Source organism: Orcinus orca, chromosome 21 (assembly GCF_937001465.1).
Source record: "Orcinus orca chromosome 21, mOrcOrc1.1, whole genome shotgun sequence".
Lineage (NCBI taxonomy): Eukaryota > Metazoa > Chordata > Mammalia > Artiodactyla > Delphinidae > Orcinus > Orcinus orca.
The window spans coordinates 13,117,177-13,138,799 of NC_064579.1; the positions used below are offsets into that span (position 1 = coordinate 13,117,177).

The 21,623-nt window shown below is 44.3% G+C and overlaps 1 long non-coding RNA gene across 2 annotated transcripts in view; it reads left to right on the top strand.

The window, feature by feature from the left end:
• Positions 1-5,487, top strand: part of LOC125962827 (uncharacterized) — a 99,091-nt gene extending 93,604 nt beyond the window's left edge. The window contains exons 4-5 of one of the 2 annotated variants that reach the window (XR_007474589.1): positions 4,036-4,205; positions 5,259-5,487. This is a non-coding gene — a long non-coding RNA (uncharacterized LOC125962827). The remainder of the gene's footprint in view (positions 1-4,035; positions 4,206-5,258) is intronic. The other variant, XR_007474590.1, reaches the window with a different exon arrangement.
• Positions 5,488-21,623: the final 16,136 nt, after the last annotated feature.

The window sequence follows — 21,623 nt, forward strand, 5'->3', positions numbered from 1 at the left end:
ATGTCACTGCATGCCTACCTGGGATAAAATTTGGAAGAAACAAATCTCAAAGCTTTGAGAACAAAATTCCTTAGGGCCATTGAGAGACTCGTTGCATCATGGGATTAGAGCTATACTTTCTTTAGATTTTTAGGAGATAGACTTGACCAACGCATCCTCCTCTTCCTTGAGTTTTCTTAGGTGTCACTTCCCTTGTTGGGAAGCCAGACCTAGTTTTTCCAATCCATTCTCTCCCTTCTCTGCCCCACTCTATGCCCTGGGACACCGATCCCTGTGGACTGAATCCCTGGCCCTTTGCTGACTGGCTGCAAGTGGATTTGGTCCAGGGGGATAGTGCCAGGGTGTCAGAGAGGCAGCAAATGGCTAACCCCCTCCATGACTTGTGCTCCTGCCAGGTGGTCCTGTCTCTACCTTTAGCTCTCACCCAGCCCTGGTACCTCTATTTCCTCCTTGTCTCTCTGCCTTAGGGGTGATAATGGCTTCCAACACTGCTAGTCTCTGGATATCTTTTTTGTTTTTTTGCGGTACGCGGGCCTCTCACTGTTGTGGCCTCTCCCATTGCGGAGCATAGGCTCCGTACGCGCAGGCTCAGCGGCCATGGCTCATGGGCCCAGCCGCTCCGCGGCATGTGGGATCTTCCCGGACCAGGGCACGAACCCGCGTCCCCTGCATCGGCAGGCGGACTCCCAACCACTGCGCCACCAGGGAAGCCCTCCGGACATCTTTGTTCTCTGGTTTGTTTCCTTAATCCTGCTCATCCACCTGTAGAGAGTTCTTCATCAAATCTCTTCATTCAAGCCACCTGAGGTGAATTCTGTATCCTCCCAGGACCCTGAATGATTCACAGGGTTTTAATAAAGACCAAACAGCCCAGACTTTGGCAAATGTACTGTCAGCAATTGCCTTCCCTGTGCCCTGGGAGCAAGGTCACTATCCATCGCTTTGGACTCCCTGTACTCTGGAGCCAGGGAAAGTCTGCAGTCTAGACTCTGAGAAAGAGGGCCAGGGTTCCATTGGTGGGCAGTTATCTGGCCCCTGTGACATGGTGACAGTGGAAGGTCATGGCCAATGAACTCAAACCAAATCACATTCAGATTGGTTAATAGTGATCCAAAGATGAAGGGAAGTTACAGGGCTTCCTATTCTAACTGGTTCATCAGGAGCTTATTATTTTGCCTCCACCCACCCCCTCCCCCTCAAAAAAGCCAAAACCAAGATAAAAAAACAATCAAAGATACTCCAAGCTTAAAGTTTAGCCAAAAAAAAATTAGTGTTTAGCTTTGGGGTTTGGGACATCAGGGTAGTCTGTTAAAATCTCAGTTCACAGTTGTCATCCTGTGATTGCAGGAAAACAAGAATTCTTCCCGAATCATCTCTGCAGTAACCATGTTATTTCTGTGCCTGTCTTGCCTCTTTGTCTTCTAGAACTCTCTTTCCTGCACTCCATGTGATCTGTGGGTTCTGCCACCTGAGGGGTCTCACTGCCTCTGCCATGAGGATGGGCACGCAACCCAGTCTGACAGGTTCAATTATTCTGGAACCAGTGAATGGCCTAGGGACAGAGTCAAGGCTAATCAGAATCCTTTACTGACACAGATATTGGAAAAGGAGCTTTAAGGGCAGAATAAGCTCAAAGCTGCCTGCAGCAATCTGGCTGTCACAAGAAGAAATTCTTTCAGCGCATAAAGCCAAGCAGAGTGGGAGACGAAAAGAGACAGAGCGCCCACCTTATTGTTCAAACCCCTGAATCCGGCAATGCCTGGAGCCCACCCCTTGGACTTGTATTTACGTGAACCGATGATTTCGTCTTTTAGAAAGGAGCTAGTTGTTGGATTTCTGTTACAGTTCAGTGAAAAGTTCTCGATGAATTCTCCTCCCTTCAAGAATAGCTAAACCCCAGTCAATACAAGGGAGTATGTTGCTTTTTCTTTAAGGCTTTAAAAAAAGAGTCCTTGCTCTTTCAGTGCAAAAGTCTTCCTCTTACGATCCCTCGGAATCCCTCCTCTGGCAGCCTGACTAGGCTTCCTTTGTTCTTTTCTCAGCGAATGTGCGAAATAGCTGGTTACCCCTTCTACCATGCAAGGCTGGTAGAGCCATCTTTGTATACATTTAGACAATTAATGCGTTACCCTGAAGCCAGTTTCCTCCAGGCTAAGAAATCCTACTAACTTAAGTCTATTGCAAAGATTTTTTCCCAGCACCTTTCTCTCTAAATTGCAGAATTTTGGACGTTTTCATCTGACCTAGAGAGGTGGAGGAATGCTCCAGAAACTTGTAGAGGTCTTTATTGATAAAAAATTTACTCCAATCATAAGAAATTCTATTCCTGAAGTTTCAAGATTAAATAAATGTATAAGTAAATAAGGTATGAAAATTTTCAGGTGGGAAAATAAAAGTAAATATGTAGTCTATAAACCAGTTTTGGGTTCAGTTTTAAAAGAGTTTAAAAGCAGATGGAAGTTTTCTGGGGATGCAGTTAGTGGTTGGGTTTTGCTATCCGGGTTGATGTCTTGTCCATGTGAAGAAGGAGGTGAGGGAGGCTTTGATGGCTACAGGTGGAGGCTTTCTGGGATTCGTCATTGCCTGAGTATTCACACTCAAAAATAGAAGGTTGGTTACTCCGAGTCTCAGGGGATATAAGCTTTTAAAAAATCAAAAGGACTAGAATTTCTGGGAGCATGGCTCCTACCAGAAAGCTTAAATTAAAGAGTGGGAGGTATAGATTTCCTTAAAGAAAGACCTCTGTTCAAGATCTATTTTTAACCTTAGTGAATATGCTATTAATTAAAAATTCTGTTGGATAAGACCCAAGGAATTACCATGAGATTACTGTCTTCTACATTTAACCTAGGAACATGACCCAAAATGCTTTAAATAGAAAACTTGTTAAATTTAAAAAGGACTTTCTCTTGGTAAAGTAATGTTCAGAATAATTAACTTCCAATTTGCTTTAATTACTTTTAAACACATATACATTTTCAAACACCAGGATAACACTGTGTTCCAGGGAATCTTGGGGGCCGGGGGTACCAGTGGGGGTCCCCGAGATGAGCTGTTATTTCTGACATCCAAGCAACAGTCCTGCATGCCTGCCCTGCCCACAAATAAACTATTTAATAAAAACTCAACTCTCCTTTCCCCCATTTCCTTTCTTTATCTAACTTCTAAATATAATTCAATCATCAGTTTGAGTAATTAATTAATTAACTATCCACCACTTGCCTAAAGAACAGGTGTCTATTCCTGGTTAGCTAAATTATTTTGAAGCAAATTAAACATTTAGAAAAGTGGTTTGCATCCCATCAGCAATTAGCATTATCTGGGGAGCTTTAAAAAAGAATATCAATAATCCTGGTATTTTGGTATCAGAACCCAGAGGTTCTGTTTTAATGGGAGTGGGAGGAAGGGCAGCAGCTATTAGTACTTTTTTTTTTTTTTTTTTTGCTGTACGCGGGCCTCTCACTGTTGCGGCCTCTCCCGTTGCGGAGCACAGGCTCCTGACGCGCAGGCTCAGCGGCCATGGCTCACACGCCCAGCCGCTCCACGGCATGTGGGATCCTCCCGGACCGGGGCACGAACCCGCGTCCCCTGCATCAGCAGGCGGACTCTCAACCACTGCTCCACCAGGGAAGCCCAGCTATTAGTACTTTTTAAAGTTCCCCACGATTTTAACCTGCAGTCGGGGTTAGGATTCACTGATTTAGAGACTGAAAGAAATCACACCCCCAGTTCAAAAGCAACTCACCAGAAAGCAGTATGGCTACATGGGGAAAAGCCCAGGATTCAGAGTTGAGGTTTTAATCCTACCTCCACTCATTGTCCACTGTTTGGACTTGATCATGTACTTAGCCTCTCTGTGCCTCATTTCCTCATGGGTAAAATTGGGATCGTTGTGCCCATTTTACAAAGTTGTTTTGAGGTAAAGATCTCCCTGGTACATGGGGGAACCTCTTTAGCAAGAGCTGTTATTAATGTAGCACGCCTAGAAAAAACATTTCTCCTTGTTCCCTTTATTTGCCTCCTCTGTGCCAATAGGAATCCAAATCCACACTGTTCCTGGAGACCCTGAATTCCCTGAACATGGATGGATGGCCCTGGCAGCTACGCTGGGCTTGCAGCGTCTTAGGGTTAGAAGATGAGGCACCTGTTCCTTCCAAGCTGAAGCAATGTGGGTCACTGAAATGAGTCTGAAAGTCTGAGTCCAGGTTGGTCACCAACTGTGTTATGATCTCTGTTACCATACAAAGTTACCAACGAGCTCTGGGCCCCTCCATTTCCTAATTGGTAAAATGGGATTAGACTAGATGCTCTGTCGCATAACGTGAGTCTATGAGCTTTAAAGAGTCTATAAGACTCAGATCAGATAAGTCTGAAAGTACTTTTACCTGTCTAGTGAATAACAGTGCCCAAGCAGCTTCTACGATGAGGAGGTCCCATGAAGACAGTGGATAGTTTTCTTCTGGAAAGCTGGGTTTTTTGCAGTTAATAGTGGAAAGGGTTACCATCCTGACTTTTGGCTTGGGGACAGTGTGCATGAGCTACCCAGTCAGTCTCAGTGGAGAGTAAGGTCTCAGGATTGACCACAGGGTTTTATTTTTTATTGGGTCCACAGGAGAGACGGAATAAAATTGCCCATGCAAGATTTAGACTGAAATTATCTGTGTCATCTGGATCCTCAGAAGCTCTCTAGTTCAGTGGTTTTTCCAACTGAGCATGCATCAGAATCAGCTGGAGGGCTTGTTCAATCTCAGATCCCGGGACCCAACCCTAGAGGGTCCTGGTCCTGTAGGTCTGGGCAGAAGCCTGAGACTTTGCATTTCTAACAAGTTCGCAGGTGATGTAGGTGATGCTGGTTCCAGCACCACACTTTTAGAGCCACTGCTCTAGGTCTAGGATGCTATGATCCACATGGAACACTTTTTAAAATACTAGTAGCCAGATCCCTCCAGTAAAAAGTCTGATTTTGTAGATTTACAATGAGACCCAAAGGACAAACACATCTGAAAGATGCCTCCTCTTCCCCAAACTATCTCCTCCTGCACAGATGTCTGCTGGCAGCCTAGCCATTCTGTCACCCAGGCTTACTGCCTGAGGGCGGTCTTTCCTCCACTGCCTCTGAGATCTGATGGGTTGGTGAATCTTAGAGACTTCATCTCTGCATCAGTTCTTCCCTTTTCATCTTCACTGCACTATTTCTGGCCCTCATTCGCTCCTCCTGTCTTTATTTTAATTACAAAAATGTCACATGCTTGTTTCAGAAGAAGCCGAGAGCCAAGAAATGCAAGGAATGCAGCTCTGGAAGCTGGAGAAGGCAAGCAAACAAGTTCTCCTCTAGAGCCGCCTTGATCTTGGCCTAGAGAAACAGATTTTTGGATGTCTGACCTCCAGAACTCAAAGAGAATTAAATGTATATTTTTTTAAGCCATGAAATTTGTGGTAATTTGTTACAGCAGCCATAGGAGACTAATACAGGTTGTTTCCAAACTTTTGGACTTGTAAACATTTTAGTACCTCTTACCTCTTGACAGGAACCCTTGACTCCAATCTGACCTGGCTTCACTCTGCCCCCTATGGCCACTCCTTGACCCCCCACTTTTGGAAAATGAAATCCAAATTCTTTAGTGCAAAGGCCCTCCATGCACTAGCCTAACCCACTTTCTTTTAGCCTTAAAGTTGACTATTCTATGATCACTCCCACCCTCAACACACGTTTTCTACATCCATTGCTTGACTCACAAGATTTTCTATGTATGACAGGCCTTCCTTAGCACATCTATACAGACGGTACTTTAAGCTCCAGCTCAGATAGGACGTCTCCCCAAAAGGGCCCTCTGTGTCTTCAGCCCATTCTCAACGAGATGTGATCTTTGCCTTTTTTGAACATGCATAACATTTTGCATCTCTCTTGGGGCATATATCAATTCTATCTTGTAACTGAGTTATAGATTTATATATGAGCTGCCTAGCACTTCAATACTTTGCTGAGTTATTTGCTCATTAAATATCTGTGGAATTGAATTGAAATGTGAACCATGCTATAGAATGAGGTCTAGTTCCTATTTGTGTTATAATTTGATACCCATGACGGGATGGAAACCATCAATTTTAACAATGAAAGATGGACATAGGAAAGAAGGGCAGAGTAAACTAGGCTTAAATTATGCTTCCAATTTGTCACATCTCATCCTTGCCTTGTGCCTTTCGAGATTCAAGAATAAATATGATGGTGATTCAGGGGTACAGGACTTGAGAATATTCGCTGACCCTAAGCTCAGTAATGATTCTCCACTATGATTCAATGCCATCTCAGGCTGCATTCACAGGAGTGCAAGTCCAGAACAAAGAGGGGATTGTCTCATGGGTCTTCCAGATGCATCGTCTGAGGGAGGTTTGATCAATGTGACCACTGTTTCCTAGAACTGACACAACACCAGAATAACCTGGCACACTGTTAAAAGATACAGATTTCTGGATGCCACCTCCAAGAAACTCTGAATGAATAGGTTAGGAAAGAGCCTTGGGAATCTGTATTTTAACCAGTATGAATTGTTTGAGGCTCACTGGTCTAAAAAAATCCTTACAGTTGTTTCCACTTATGGTATTCTATTATTCAGAGTATTGAGTCCAGTGTCTGGTTCCATGGTCTCAAGCTCCCAGCTTACTGCCTCTGCTGGTTCTTACCATCGTCAGCCCCAAGTTCTGGTCTTCTGATGCTCTTCCTCTGGGAAAGGGAGCACCTAGAAATTGGCCAACAGGTAAGTTTTGGGGTTTTAGTTAATGGTTCTTTTAGAGTTTTGCCATTCGTAATGAGGGCTGTAACTCACAAGCCCCAGCCACTCAATTTATCTCCTAGAGATGAAAGAAACAGACTTAGAATATTATCACAGCAGAGACGCCACCAAAGACAAAATATGCACGTGTTATCAGGTGGCCTTGAGTACCTGAAGGGGAGAAGACCCCAGGAGGTGGTGGCACAGATAGAACTGGTATCTCATCAAAGCTGATCCTGTATTCTAGAAGGAGACCTGAATGACTCAAAGCAGCTCTGTTGCCCGTAGCCTTTCCTCACCCCAGGGGCAGAACTGGTGTTAGCCGTTCCCAGTGATTGGGGTGGAGCAGCTTGAGGAGTAGAGGAAAGCAGGGCTGGGCAGCTCTATGCCCTGGCCCTCTGGCCGTTCTAATTCCAGAGATTTACTGCTACCTCCTAAATAAGCAAAACTACTGAAGCTTTAAGAGCCCAGTCCAGACAGATGACCAAGAGAAAGAAGTCATTTTTCAGCCTTAACACTATTTGTTTATCGTGTGTCCTTTGTCATTAACCCCTAAGAGTGAAAGCAGACTGGTCCACTTCATTTTCTGATTATCGAGTTTATGGCATTTTTAAAATTAATTGAGTGCTTATCTCAGCACATAACGAGCAGACCATGTGGGGGACGCAGTTTTCCTGGAAAAATACTGGTGGAGGGTCTGAGTGTGTTCTCTCCATCAGCGTGGTGCAGTCCAGTCTCCGGTCCCATGCAGGTCATGGAATCTTAGCGAGGACAGTTGTGCAGTTATGGCGGTCACGGCCTATTCTCAGCATTGCCGTTTCTCCATAGAAGGCACTGCAAGACTGAAGCAGTGCTTGGAGTCGAAGAGGAGAGAGAAGACAATTTGCACATTTACTTCTTTCGGATTAGAGAGGAAGTGGAGAGTTTCTATTTGGGATGATGACAAAGTTTTGGATATGGGTAGTGGTGATGGGCACACAGTATTGCTGAATGTACTTAATGCCACTGAACTATGCACTTAAAATAGTTAAAATCTGGGGGGTACATTTTATGGTGTATATTTTACCACATTTTATTTTAAGGCAGTGGGTTGGGCTTATCCATGGATTATCACGGGGGGGGGGGTTAATTAACAAACATCAGTTGGCTCAGTGACCTTCTGGCCCTGCTGTAGCCTTGACTTATCCTGGGAGCAGTGCCCAAAGCTGCCTCTTGTTGTAGGAACCATGCAGATGCTTATGCTCAATCTAATTCTGGTGCATTTGAGAGCAAATGGAGCTTCCCTAATTCCTAAGACTTAAACACGTAAGTATTGGAATGGCTTGAATGCCTTTTATCCACCAAAAAATGGACCTAAGAGTTTGTCTCTGGGGTAGACTGTCCTTCATTTCCTATGGAAATGATAATGATTATCATTGAGTGTAGGTACTCAATACATTTTTTGGAATGCTGTTGCCGGCTCCCCCTTTTTCTCTCACTTCCACTTTCTCTTTCTCTCACTCTGAATACTTTAGTTCAGAGCTGGAATAGGTAAAGGTTTTTGGATTTGTGGCCCAAACTCACTTCACTCTGCCCTATTTGGGCTTATGAATGTCTTCACCACACAGAGTTCAAAGACTAATAGAATCACAAGGTTGGAAGAGGCTCAAAAGGTCCCCTGTTTACTACCCATGGTTGGAAGAGGCTCAAAAGGTCCCCTGTCAAATGATCACACACAGATGTGGCTTCTATCTTTGACAAAGGTCATACTCTGTAACCATTACTCATTCTTTCTTCTCAGAGAGCCCCTTAAAATTGCAGACATAAAAACATTTTTAAGGTATCTTCTGGGACTTCCCTGGCAGTCCAGTGGTTAAGACTTGACTTCCAATGCAGGGGGTGCGGGTTCGATCCCTGGTCGGGGAACTAAGATCCCACATGCCTCAGGGCCAAAATACCAAAACATAAAACAGAAGCAATACTGTAACAAATTCAGTGAAGACTTTAAAAATGGTCCACATCAAATAAATAAATAAAGGGTCTTCCACCAATCCAGAGACTTATAGTTTTCTGTATTGGGTTCAGATTGGGTTATTTTAATATTCCAGGAAGATGTTTTTCGGTTGAGAAACTTCAGTTCAATTCAGATTTTCTACTGTAATTTCTAGCTGGAAATTACCTATGGCAGCTGAGTCACCCACCTCACCTCCTCGCCTGGCTCCTGGAGCCTGCTGGCTGTTTCCAAGGCCTTCCTCATTATTCACACCATGAACAATGGCCACAGAAATACCAAAAGCAACACCTGATGGCTGTGGAAGGTTTTTATCCTCACAGGTCGTGAATACTTTCTGTTTATCAGCTACACTAAGGGTTTGTGACTATCTAAGTGTTGTATTTCTAGCCGCTGTATTCTGAAGGAAAGCATCCTGCCCTGAGGTAAGGACAAATTCTTTATTCATATTGAAAATGAAAGCAAGTAAAGGGCAAGGATTTTTTTTTTTAATCCCACTTTCAGTATGTTCAGAATGAAAAGTTTTTTGAAATAAGACCTTTAAAGTGTTTCCTTTCCCTGTTCATTTGGGAAGAGATTTCACAGATGGTACAGACACCCTGAAATGTTGCCTGGTCTGAAATCTTTTATCTGCAGCTTTAGAAGAGCAAAGGGTATGACATATGGAAAGGAGCAAACAGCCGTGGGAAGGCATGGCTAGCAACAGGGACAGGAATGTAAATTATAGAACTGATCCTTGCCTCAAAATATTTCTGGTTGGGGTAGTTTCTATCTCTGGGGTACCACACACTGGGTACAGGATGGAGGCTGCATATGGGGCAATTGAGGGCAGATGTGATGCGTGATAGTCATGCAGAACTGCAAGCTTGGCAAGTTCCAGCCCTTGACCCAAACCACAGTGTTTTTACATAATCATGGTTGGTATGGATTGAACTGTGTCCCTCCCAAATTCATATGTGGAAGTCCTAACCTCCAGTACCTCAAAATGTGACTTTATTTGGAAATAAGGTCATTACAAATGTAATTAGTTAAGATGAGGTCATACTGGAATAGAATGGGCCCCTAATCCAATGTGACTAGTGTGCTTATAAAGAGAGGAAATTTGGACACAGAGACAGACACAGAGAGGGAAAATGATGTGAAGACACAGGGAGAAGTCATCCAGTTACAAGGAACAGCAAAGATTGCCAGCAAACCATCAGAAGCTGGGAAAGAAACATGGAACAGCTCTTTCCCTGTGTTGAAAACAAGACAACATACCCAATATGGAGTCGCTTATGCTAATCCCTACATCACCAAACCAAGACTTAACTTAGTTAACGGTTTTAGCTGTCCCAGAAATGGAATCTTAAACCAGTCAACGAGGAATCACTTGATCAGCACTAGTTAGGTGACCTGCCTGGGAGACCCCTACTGTCCCCTAAAGGAAAGTAGCCTTGCAATAACCAGCCTGCTTTTTTGCCTAGCACAACTTCCTTGTTCCTTTTCCCTTCCGCTTGTATCATGTTGCACAGCTCCTTGGAGCTCCTTTCTATCTGCTAGATTGGGTGCTGCCCAATTCACAAGTTGTTGAATAAAGCCGATAAGATCTTTAAAATTTACTAGTAGATTTTGTTTTTTAACACCTCACAGCCCTCAGAAGGAACCAACCCTATGGACACCTCAAGATCGAACTTCTAGCCACCAGAACTTCGAGAACATAAATTGCTGTTGTTGAAGCCACCCAGCTGATGGAGCTTTGTTGTGGCAGCTTGACCTGACTAATAGAATGGTCATATCGAAAGCATCCAGCACCCTGCATTGTTTTGCATAGTCATAGAAGCTGTAATACCTAAAGGGGCGATTTTATTTTCAAAGCATTTATGATTAGAAATGTTTCTCAATGTCATGATTTCTAGCTATTGCTCACATCCACTCCTCATGTACACGTGTAGATTTGTACATGATTCATAGCGTCTTTCTCTATTTCCTTAGGATTCCTATACTCAGCCTTGGGAAACTTCTCCAAAGGCTCAAGAATCTTGGCATCTCAGTTCTATCACCTTAAAATATCACATCCCGGATTCCTTATTACATGCCTCACCTTGGCCTCCGTATGCGCTCACCTTTCTGCCTATCTTGAAGAGCTCCTTACACACTTCTGCTCTTTCTAGAAGTCTGTATGTCTTTGGGTTTGTAGTGGGAAGGTCCGCGTGATTTCCGTAGGGAGCTGGATGTGGTCTCATCACTTGCATGGTCCCAGTTGTCGGAAGGGGTCTGGGGACTCTAGTGAGGTGACAGGTCAACAGGCACCCCATGCTTTTCTGTTTGCGTATCACGCTTGCTTTTAAGGGGCCATGGATTTCCCTTTGCCCATTTCTAAGTCTCAAACGGCAAGTGCATTCTCAGTTTGGATTCTTGCATTTTACCCTCACAGTCTGACCCCATGCACCTCTGAAGTATCATTTCTTTCCCAAATTATTTTTATGTGGAGCAAATTAAACATTTTATTTTGATAAATTTGTATTTCTCTATGTACACGTATTCACTAGGTTGGCAATGTTGGAACTAAAAGATCTGTTCTTGTGATCAGTCTGGTGAGCCATACTCTTTGACTACCTGGGATTTGGGGACCAGAGTTTTCTATGGTAAAGACATGGGTGATGCCTCTATTGCCCATAGACAGCTAGGTCTCATCATGACGATCTCGGCTCAGTGTCGCAAACAGGATCACAAGTCAGTTATCCTAAAAGCATGGAAAAGTCATTCAGACCTTTAAGGCTCTTGGAAAGGCATCAAAGCGGAAAGTACAATACACTGAATGTCATAGAGCAACACAGTAGAAAGTTCTCCCCACAGCAGTGCTTTCCTTCTCTTCTTCATCTCTCTGACACAGCCTGACACACAGACAAACTGACAAAGAACAAGTCCAGTCTGCCTCTCCTCCCCATTCCCAGCAACTCACCCCCGTGCATCCCTCTCCTAGCCACTGCTCTCAGGCCGACATTATCAACCAAATTAATTCCACCTCTCTTGGATGTTACCAGATGTCATTTTCACTCCTATTTAAATCAGTGGTCTTCAAACTTTTTTGACTGTTTATCCGAGCCGTAAAAAAAATGAGAGGGAGAGACAGACACAGAGAGAGAGAGAGAGAGAGAGAGAGAGAGAGAGAGATTTAAAATATTCAGGTACTATCAATGTATATATTTTATTCATTATAAAATGTAAATATAAGAAAATTTTAAAGTTTGAGACAGAGTTCATATTTGTACCTCTCTCTCTCTATATATATATATTTTTAAAAGTAATTTGTTATTTATTAAGTTAAAACTTTGCTCTCACTATGAAACCTATTAATAATTTTTAGTGAGAGTAGTATGATTGAATACACTTTGTTATATTAGAATGCACTGGTTTAATACTTGTGATACAGTGGTTCTAATTCAGGTTATGGGTTTACTCCCCTTCCTTCCTTTCATCCTTCCTTCCTCCCTTCCTTCCTTTTCTTTGATACTTGGGTTTATTGCTTATTACAGCTGAAAAAGTTCCCTTGCAAAGATGCACAGAACCAGATGGAAGAAGTGTCCCTTTAGATGCACATTTTCATTTCATCCTATTGATTATGCAAAGGTTTTTGTTTAAATTCTGCTAGTACATTTCACCGTCCCTGACATCACTCAGTTATTTTTCCTAACTAATGATTTTCACTTTTGTACAGTTAATAAATAGGGTCAAAACTCACCAAAACTCATTTTGGAAGAATTTTCAACAGATTTTTGATACTTTCTTTAAGTGTTCTGATATGAGAGTTTTTATAAGTGACACAGAGATTTTTTTTCATGTAAAAAAAAATCACATAAACATAGAAATGTTTCCAAATATCCACTTTCAAATTGCTCTTTTCATAGCATGCAACTCTTCAAAAAGCACTTTCTCACAGATTGGTCAACTTCTTTCCAAATCCAATAGGTTATCTCCTATATTTAAAATATCCCATGATGTGGGCAGATGAAGAGTCCACTTGGGGAGTAGAAAAAATATCAGCTTTTTCATTTTCTTGGCATTCTCTTGTGTTTGAATTATCATCAACTGATTATTTAGGTTATTTGGACATTTTCTGGGTTTTCTGTAGTAAAGGCATAGGCAATTCCTCGTAGAAATTGTTTTAAGCCACATGTTCATTCTGTGAGGATTAGTTTAGTGAAATCTAAATAACATGATCCGTAAGAGCCAGGAACGTGTCCACTGCAGTATCTTCCAATGACCGACAGCTGACTGCTGAATGAGGGGCTCTCACTAACCTCCTTGATCAGAGTCTCTACTCTTTTCTTAAGATCCTGGGAATACTACAGGGGTCCCATGATTGCATTTGGGACATACTGCCTGTGAGGATACCAAACTCCAACATACGTATTAGTGTTAGTTATGCTAAACTTTATTTTTAGATAAAACGGATATGAAAAGCTCCAACATTTTCTTCTATACCCAGTGGGTCAATTCTGGACACCCCACTTTGGAGATCACTAAACTACATCAGTACAACAAAATCACAGGACTCAGAGAAACGTAGAAACCTCCTTGTTGGGGAAGGATGGCTGGAAGGGCTATAGAATCCTTTGATCCTTTTTATTAGAGTCTGCCATGTTGCTTACAGTAGTTTTGGGAGACACCAGGGTGATGTGGATTACCACTGTCCAGTCAAAGAAACTCACAGCAAGGCATCTGGGTTACGTCTGGGATTGTGTATTACTGAGACTATATCTGTTATATACCCTCGAATCACTGAGTCTTATTCTATTTTCCTAAAACTGTTTTGTCCTTGGGTTATGGCTCCAGCTGGGGCTTCTGAAGATCCACCAGAATATCCAATAGCAAACAAGCTCCCAGGTCTATCAGATTCATTTGTTAGGATTTCTTTTTGGTCAATTAAAAAAAAAAAGCTTTTCAAAGCACTCATAGAGGCTTTTACAGGGCTCATAAAGGTAATATTCACATTCTCTCTCGTGATTCCTTGACTATGACTATGCAAAATAAACAAACCAAAAATCGGTTTCCCAGAGCCCTAGGAATATCACAAATTATGTTGAGGTTCCAACAAGTTGGAAATGATTATTACCCTTTATTTTTCAATACATACACACACACACACACATACCCCTATACTGGTTTGTTTCTGAATGATGTGCAAGGGAATTAAAAAATCATTTGATAAATGTATGAGCTAGTGTGAGTGGGTAGAGGTTATCTGTTTTAAATATTTCATGTAATATGAATTGCAAGTAACAAGACTCTCAACTAACATGATTTTTTTAAAAGTGATATCATAGTAGAAAGTGTGCTCCTAGAATCTCCTACCTCAGTATCACCTGATGAGGCACTTCTCCTAGATGCTAATGTAACTGGTGATTCTTATGGCCACTGAAATTTAAGAACCATTGATCTAGGCTGTGCGTCAGTAGAGATACGAATATCAACCCGAGTGTGCACACACTGCAGGTCAGCTGCACCAGAAACAATTACTTCTTTCTTCCACATCTATTCTGTTCATGTCATGATACCTTTTGAGAGTATTCAGTTATTATTACAACAATGAATCTGTTTCCTCCAGACTCTTGGTTATCACTATCCTGACCTGCCGCCTGTGTCACATCCCATTAGGTGCTGTGGATGAGGCGTGGCACTTGTCACAGACTGACAAAAGTTTGACAGGACAGGCTAAGAAAAGCAAAAATTAGAAATAAACCAAGACATAACTTTTCTAGAAAACCTTCTCAAATACAACCAACTCTGTGAGATACGACTTCAGGGCAAGTTTGGCCACAGATGGAGGCAAAGCCGGGCAGGTCAGGCCTGGGACTGGGATGTCAGGACAATGGGGAAAAAGATAGTTGGTCCAGAATCCAGTTTCTTTGATGTGCATCTCCCAGCGTGTGTGCTATAGAACGCTAATCCTACCCAATGCCGCAGGAACACAGGGTCTCATGGGGAAAACCCTTCCTTGGATATTCTAAATCCTTTTTTAAAAACAACTTTTGATTTTGAAACGATTATAGGCTCTCTGTTTTTTGCCTCTTTGCTCTGAGGCATGGGCATTGGTCCATGGGCTGGCCTGAAGGACAGTGTTCTCTACTCAGAGTCACCAGGCTCTCTGACCTTGACTCTTGCTCTAAGGACCTAAGTGTGCCCCGCTTGCCTTCCTAAGGCACGTCAGCCCCTCTTGCAAAGAGATTTCCTATGGGCCCTCTTGTCATTTAGAAATTCCCTTCTTTAATCTGAATCATGCTTCCAGTTCCAGCCATTCACAAAAGAACTGGCTTCTCCCAATATAAATTCTGAAAGTATGTTGGTAAGCCAGTCATTTAGAATTTGGGCCTCACCTCCCATAGCCAGAAAATGATACATAATGGCAAAGTCCCCAGGCCAGCCCGCAAAAGCCTACTTATCGAAAACGTAGCTGAACCGAGGCAATCAAGCCATAGGCAGCCTAACCACGCTTGGCATTGTGTTTCCTTTGGAATGCATGTCCTGTACCAACTGGGAAGCCAAGAAGGCAGAGGGAAATAAATCTTGAACTTAAAGCTATGTTGTTGTTGGGATTTTGCAACCAGGCACCAGTAAACCAGGCCCCTGAGGGTGGAGAAATGTTGGATGTAGATGCTCACTGAGTCCGTTATCAAATCTCGGGAGTTTCCAAAGAAATGTTGAAGATTAAAATTCAGTTCTGTGGAAGCAGAGCCTCAATTTAATACCATCTTCCAAAGCACTGTGACGTCTGTCATTTTGGGGTGAAGCTGAAGATCCTAAATCAGGAGAGGATGAAGGGCCTCCTGGTAGGGTGGCCCTAGGCTCTGGAGCACACCTAGGCGAGCAAGAGACGGGCAGAAATGCACCTGGGGCTCTGGCAGAGGCAGCGGGCCGTTGGCCACCTGGTTTGGGAAGAAGTTTTAATCCATTTCGATTACAAAAACATCCTGTTCTCTGTTCCTAACAAACGACTTTCTCTTTCTGATTTGCCCAAGAACATCCTTCTCTCACATGGATCAAGACAACAGGCCTAGAGTCCGCCTGCCGATGCAGGGTACACGGGTTCGTGCCCCGGTCCAGGAGGATCCCACATGCCGCGGAGCGGCTGGGCCCGTGAGCCATGGCCGCTGAGCCTGCGCGTCCGGAGCCTGTGCTCCACAGCGGGAGAGGCCATAACAGTGAGAGGCCCATGTACCGCAAAAAAAAAAAAAAAAAAAAAGACAACAGGCCATTCAATAATATGAGGAAAAATGACATTAGAGAGTGAGAGTCTTTAAAACTGATGAGTTAGCAAAGAGACTTCACGACCAAAGGGGAGAAGTAATGGGCTGAGCACCCACTATGTGCTGGTTGCTGTGCTGTGCCTCTTCACCTGCATATCTTTCTCCATCCTCCTAAACATCCTAGGACTCCAGCATTATTATCCTTATTTAATTGATGGAAATTGAAGCCTGAGAGGTTATGTTAGACCGAGAACCTTGGACCACTAAGTAAGGCTTTGCAGGGATTCAAACACATCTTCTGGCTCCAGAGTGATGCTCTTCCCACCACCCCAGCACCTCCTACCATCAGAATAGAGCATCTCCACGTCACTGCCCTAGAAGCAAATACATTTTACTCACTGGTTTTCAAACAGTAAGTAAAAAGAAAAGAAAAAATTCAAAATGCAAGGATGACCCCATTTCTTCTTAAGCATTTTTAATACTGGCAAAGTGATAAATGTACCGAGTAGACTTGGCATTGAGTAGCCTTCGCAGTACATGGCTGGTCAGACTGAATGAGAAGGTCACAGTTTCCAGAGAGGCCTGGAGGACACTGGGCTCTTGTGAGGTTGACACTGAGTTGTCCGACACTAAGAGGAACGGGCCCACCCACTCGTTTGACTATGTGTATACCCAGCTCAGCCAGAGAGAAGGGACAATTATATGTATTATTTGGTAATAGAGAGTGAGGGGGGAAAAAGCCCTGGGCTGCAGAGAAAGTGTTTAACCTTTTTAAATTACAAAAAAAATAGGGGCTGGACATCCACTCTGACAGCACCCAAATTAAATCTAACCACAAAGTCATATCAAAGCCAATATAGAGAAAAGAGTTGTGTTTCCAGTTAGAAGACACACCCAATAATCCCATTTCTTTTCTTATAAATTTATTTATTATTTTTGCCTGCGCGGGGTCTTTGTTGCTGCACACAGGCTTTCTCTAGTTGCGGTGAGCGGGGGCTACTCTTTTAGAGTGGGCTTCTCACTGCAGTGGCTTCTCTTGTTGCAGAGCACAGGCTCTAGGCACGCGGACTTCAGTAGTTGTGGCACATGGGCTTAGTTGCTCCGAGGCATGTGGGATCTTCCCGGAGCAGGGCTCGAACCTGTGTCCTCTAAATTGGCAGGCGGATTCTTTAACCACCGTGCCACCAGTTCAGTACCTTCCGTGACAGCTCCTCCGGGCACCTAGACTGCGTTAGAGTCTCCCCCTAGTGGACAGCTGGAACATTTCAGCGTCGGTGATCATCTGGTTCAGAACAACAGAAATGTCTCAGGGTTTCTATTTTTAAATATTTCCTTACTTGGGGCTGAGCAAAAACGGAGACCAAAACCAGGGGATTTTTAGGGAATGCAGGTGATAGTAGAACTCCTTACCCTCCCCTGAAGTGTATGCTCTGGAAATCTTCATAGAAATTATGGAAAGTACAGGTTTATCTGAACAATCCCATTCATGCCTGTGCATGTATGGAGTCTCTCTCAAGCCCTCACCTCCAAAGAGACCCAAAGTTGCAAAAGAAGTCATCACACAGCGATCTGATGTAGCTCCCACAGAGAGAAGAATTCTTGTGTTGCATGGGTTTGTGCAGTGTCAATACTGAAAGCAAGAAAGAATGGAAGTTAAGATCAACATGTTCTAGGCGCTGAATTTTGAGACTTTGCCGATGTAGAAGTTGAGCATTCTGAAATGAACACAGTAGCTCCGACACAGAGGTGGGGCAGATGGTGGGAGCGAGTGGCCTTGACGAGGGCCGGGCTGTGAGACCCACCCCTGGCCCTTCTATCCGGGGCTTCCCGGGACCTTGGCGGCAGGGGTTAGCCTTGGACTTCACTGCACCCAAATGGCTCTCTAATGCCAGTGAGTGGGGAGGGGAGGCAGGAAAAGCCTGGGCCAGCCTGGCTGGTGAGGGCTCCCCAGGGTCCCTGTGGCAGAGAAGAACTTCTGCCCACACTTAAGAGACTGCAGGATCAGGAAGGCAGAGTTGAGCAAGAAGTTAAAGGTCAGAGAACCAGACAGGAATCTCTGAAGAGATCTAGATGTGGATTTTAAGCCAGGGATTAGAGCCTGGGGGTCAGAGGTCTGGGGGATGAGTGGGAGGCCAGGGCTAGATGAATATACACAGCAGGCATCCGAGCCAGTGCGGGCTGAGGTGTGCCGGCTGCAGCTGCCTCCGGGAAGGGGGTGGCGGGGTGAGGCGCTAGCTGCGTGTGAAGGGCGGAGGCGCTTTAAGAACTGCACCCCTAAACTGTGGACGTTTAGGCCAAACTTCCCTCCAGGAGTGGCAAGAGTGGTATGTCTGAACCAGTCCTGCTACTGGCCTTGGTCCTGGCCAAGCAGTCACCTGAATCCTTAAGCTAAGGACATCTACAGGGATCATCCCGAGGGTCAGTTTCATTCTGCCCCCACCTCGTGTCATCCCTCTAAACCTGGGCTGAATGGAGACCTTGCAAATGCTCTAAGAGGAGCTATGTGAATTTGGGTTGGCCCAGTTGGTCCTGTGGGATCTGTTTTGTCAGCCGTCAGGGATTAGTTCTGAACTGTCTGGCTGGGTAGCCAAGTTGTTATTTAACCAGAACCTGAAGGGAGGCGAGAGCTTTGTAAAACCCACCCAGTACTAGTAGCTGGCACCGAACTCTAGCGAAGTTCCCATCTCTTTCCAGTGGGGTCTGAACAGGTAAATCTCCCATCCTCCCCGGCTGCACTGCACTGAATACAGGATAAGGGTGCATGTTTATAAGCTCCCAGGGACCATGTGATACAACGCTTTACGTTCATTGTCTAACACGGCAGCCACCAGCCCCCATGTGACTACTGAGCACTTCAAAGAGGCTACTCTGAATTGAGATGAGCTGAATTCCAAGTCTTAACATGAAAAGAGAAGGTAAATGAGCTCATTATTATGATTTTAATTATCTGTTGAAGTGACAATAATTTGGTTACATAACATACATTATTAAAATTAATTTTGGGCTTCCCTGGTGGCGCAGTGGTTGAGAGTCCGCCTGCCGATGCAGGGGACACGGGTTCGTGCCCCGGTCCGGGAAGATCCCGCATGCCAAGGAGCAGCTGGGCCCATGAGCCATGGCCGCTGAGCCTGCGCGTCCGGAGCCTGTGCACCGCAACGGGAGAGGCCACAACAGTGTGAGGCCCGCGTACCACACACAAAAAAATTAATTTCTTCTATTTCCTTTTATTTAAAAAAATAGACTTTATTTTTTAGAGCAGATTTAGCGTCACAGCAAAGCTGAGTAGAAAGTAGAGAGAGTTCCCGTCTACCCTCTCTGTCCCACACCCGGAACTTCCCCACTGTCAACACCCCGCAGCTGGACAAAACATTTATTACAACTGATGAACCTACAATGACATACCATTATCACCCAACGTTCACAGCCTCTAACTCCCTAATATGGTTACTCAAAACGTTAGAACTCCATTTGAGGCCTTATATTTACTTGGGGGAGCACTGCTTTATACCTTTCCTGGTGGCAAATCCAAAACAAAGACCCTTAAGGACTCTGGATGATAAACACATACCTACACAAAATAGACTGATCCAGACTTTGAGACCTTAACCCGATTAAAAGCTAACCTTTGTCCCCTCTTTTTAAGGGACAAATTTTAAGAAATGACTTAGAGGAAGATCTTCATATATAGGACTCTATCAACCGAAAGTCTTTTCTCAGAGCCAGACTCACTTCCTACCCATTCTTGGCATGCTTCCATCAGCAGCAGCCTGCTGTGGCTCAGGGGGCTGAGGTGGGCATCTCTCTGGGAAAATGTTTCAAGTGTTTCTGGGGGTTTCTAGCTTCTGGTGCTGTTCCCTCAAAAGGCCAGTTTCTTTCTTTCCTTTTTAATTTCTATTGGGGTATAGCTGATATACAATGTTGTGTTAGTTTCAGGTGTACAGCAAAGTGAAACTGTGATACATATAGATATATCCACTCTGTTTTAGATTCTTTTCCCATATAGGCCAATACAGAGTATTGAGTAGAGTTCCCTGTGCTATACAGTAGGTCCTTATTAGTTACCTATTTTTTATACAGTAGTGTGTATATGTCAATCCCAATCTTCCAATTTATTCCCCCTCTCTTACCAACCCCCCACGGTAACCATAAATTTATTTTCTATATCTGAAACTCTATTTCTGTTTTGTAGATAAATTCATTTGTCGCCTTTTTTTAGATTCCACATGTGATATCATATGATATTTGTCTTTCTCTGTCTGACTTACTTCACTCAGTATGACAATCTCTAGGTCCATCCATGGTGCTGCAAAGGGCATTATTTCGTCCTTTTTTATGGCCGAGTAATATTCCATTGTATATATGTATCACATCTTCTTTATCCATTCCTCTGCTGATGGACATTTAGGTTTCTTCCATGTCCTGGCTCTTGTAAATGGTGCTGCAATGAACATTGGGGCGCATGTATCTTTACGAATTGTGGTTTTCTCCCGACTTATGCCCAGGAATGGGACTGCTGGATCATATGGTAGCTCTAGTTTTAGTTTTCAAAAGGCCAGTTTCAATCTCCGATCCCACAGGTCCTGTGCTAGAACCACTTCTCTCCATGTCCCCTCAGGGGCCTGGCCAGCCTGGGAGTGTCAGAACCAAGGCTGGGTTGCAGCCTTGTCCTTTCCTGGCTCCACAGTGAATATTACCTTGGAGATTGTTATTACCACTCTGTGCTTGGCTGCATTATCCTGAAGCCTTGTGCCATTAGCAGACTGGCTTTCCACACTTCAGAAACTGACTCATGTACTTCCCCCCAGGGCTTGCAGAAGAATGGTCTAATTTCCAAAGCTGGCCGGCTCTTCAGGCCAGAATTGGCACCAGCCGCCGTCCAAGGCCTGGTGAGAAGGGCTTGTTTGCCTGAGAGGATTAAACAGAGCGCAGTCGGCTAAGCTTCCACAGAGCCGGCTAAAGGACTTCAGCCCTAATCCTTACTACTGAGGGTCTTGTCAGCAACGACCAGCCATGACGGCCTTTATGGCTGATGTCGCTCGTCGACGCCACTCCAAGGATGTCACAGTCCGTCTCTTTGCTGTCGCCTTTACTTCCCCTCTACAAACTCCATTTTTATTCTTCTGAAGAATGGCCCATCTCCCTCCCGCTCCTCACCCTGTTTCTCTCACCCACCAGGCTGCCCGTCTCACTGAACAGGAAGAGGAACGGTAGTCACAGGCTCACATCCTCCTTTCCGAAGAACTTACATAAACAGAACATTCACTTTTTTTTTTAATTAATTAATTTTATTTATTTATTTTTGGCTGGGTTGGGTTTTCATTGCTGCGCGTGGGCTTTCTCTAGTTGCGGCAAGCGGGGGCTACTCTTTGTTGCGGTGCGCCGGCTTCTCATTGCGGTGGCTTCTCTTGTTGCAGAGCATGGGCTCTAGGCGGGCAGGCTCAGTAGTTGTGGCACGTGGGCTCAGTAGTTGTGGCTCGCAGGCTCAGTAGTTGTGGCGCACGGGCTTACTTGCTCTGCGGCACGTGGGATCTTCCCGGACCGGGGCTCGAACACGTGTCCCCTGCATTGGCAGATGGATTCTTAGCCACTGCACCATCAGGGAAGCCCAGAACATTCACTTTTTTCAAAAGAAAC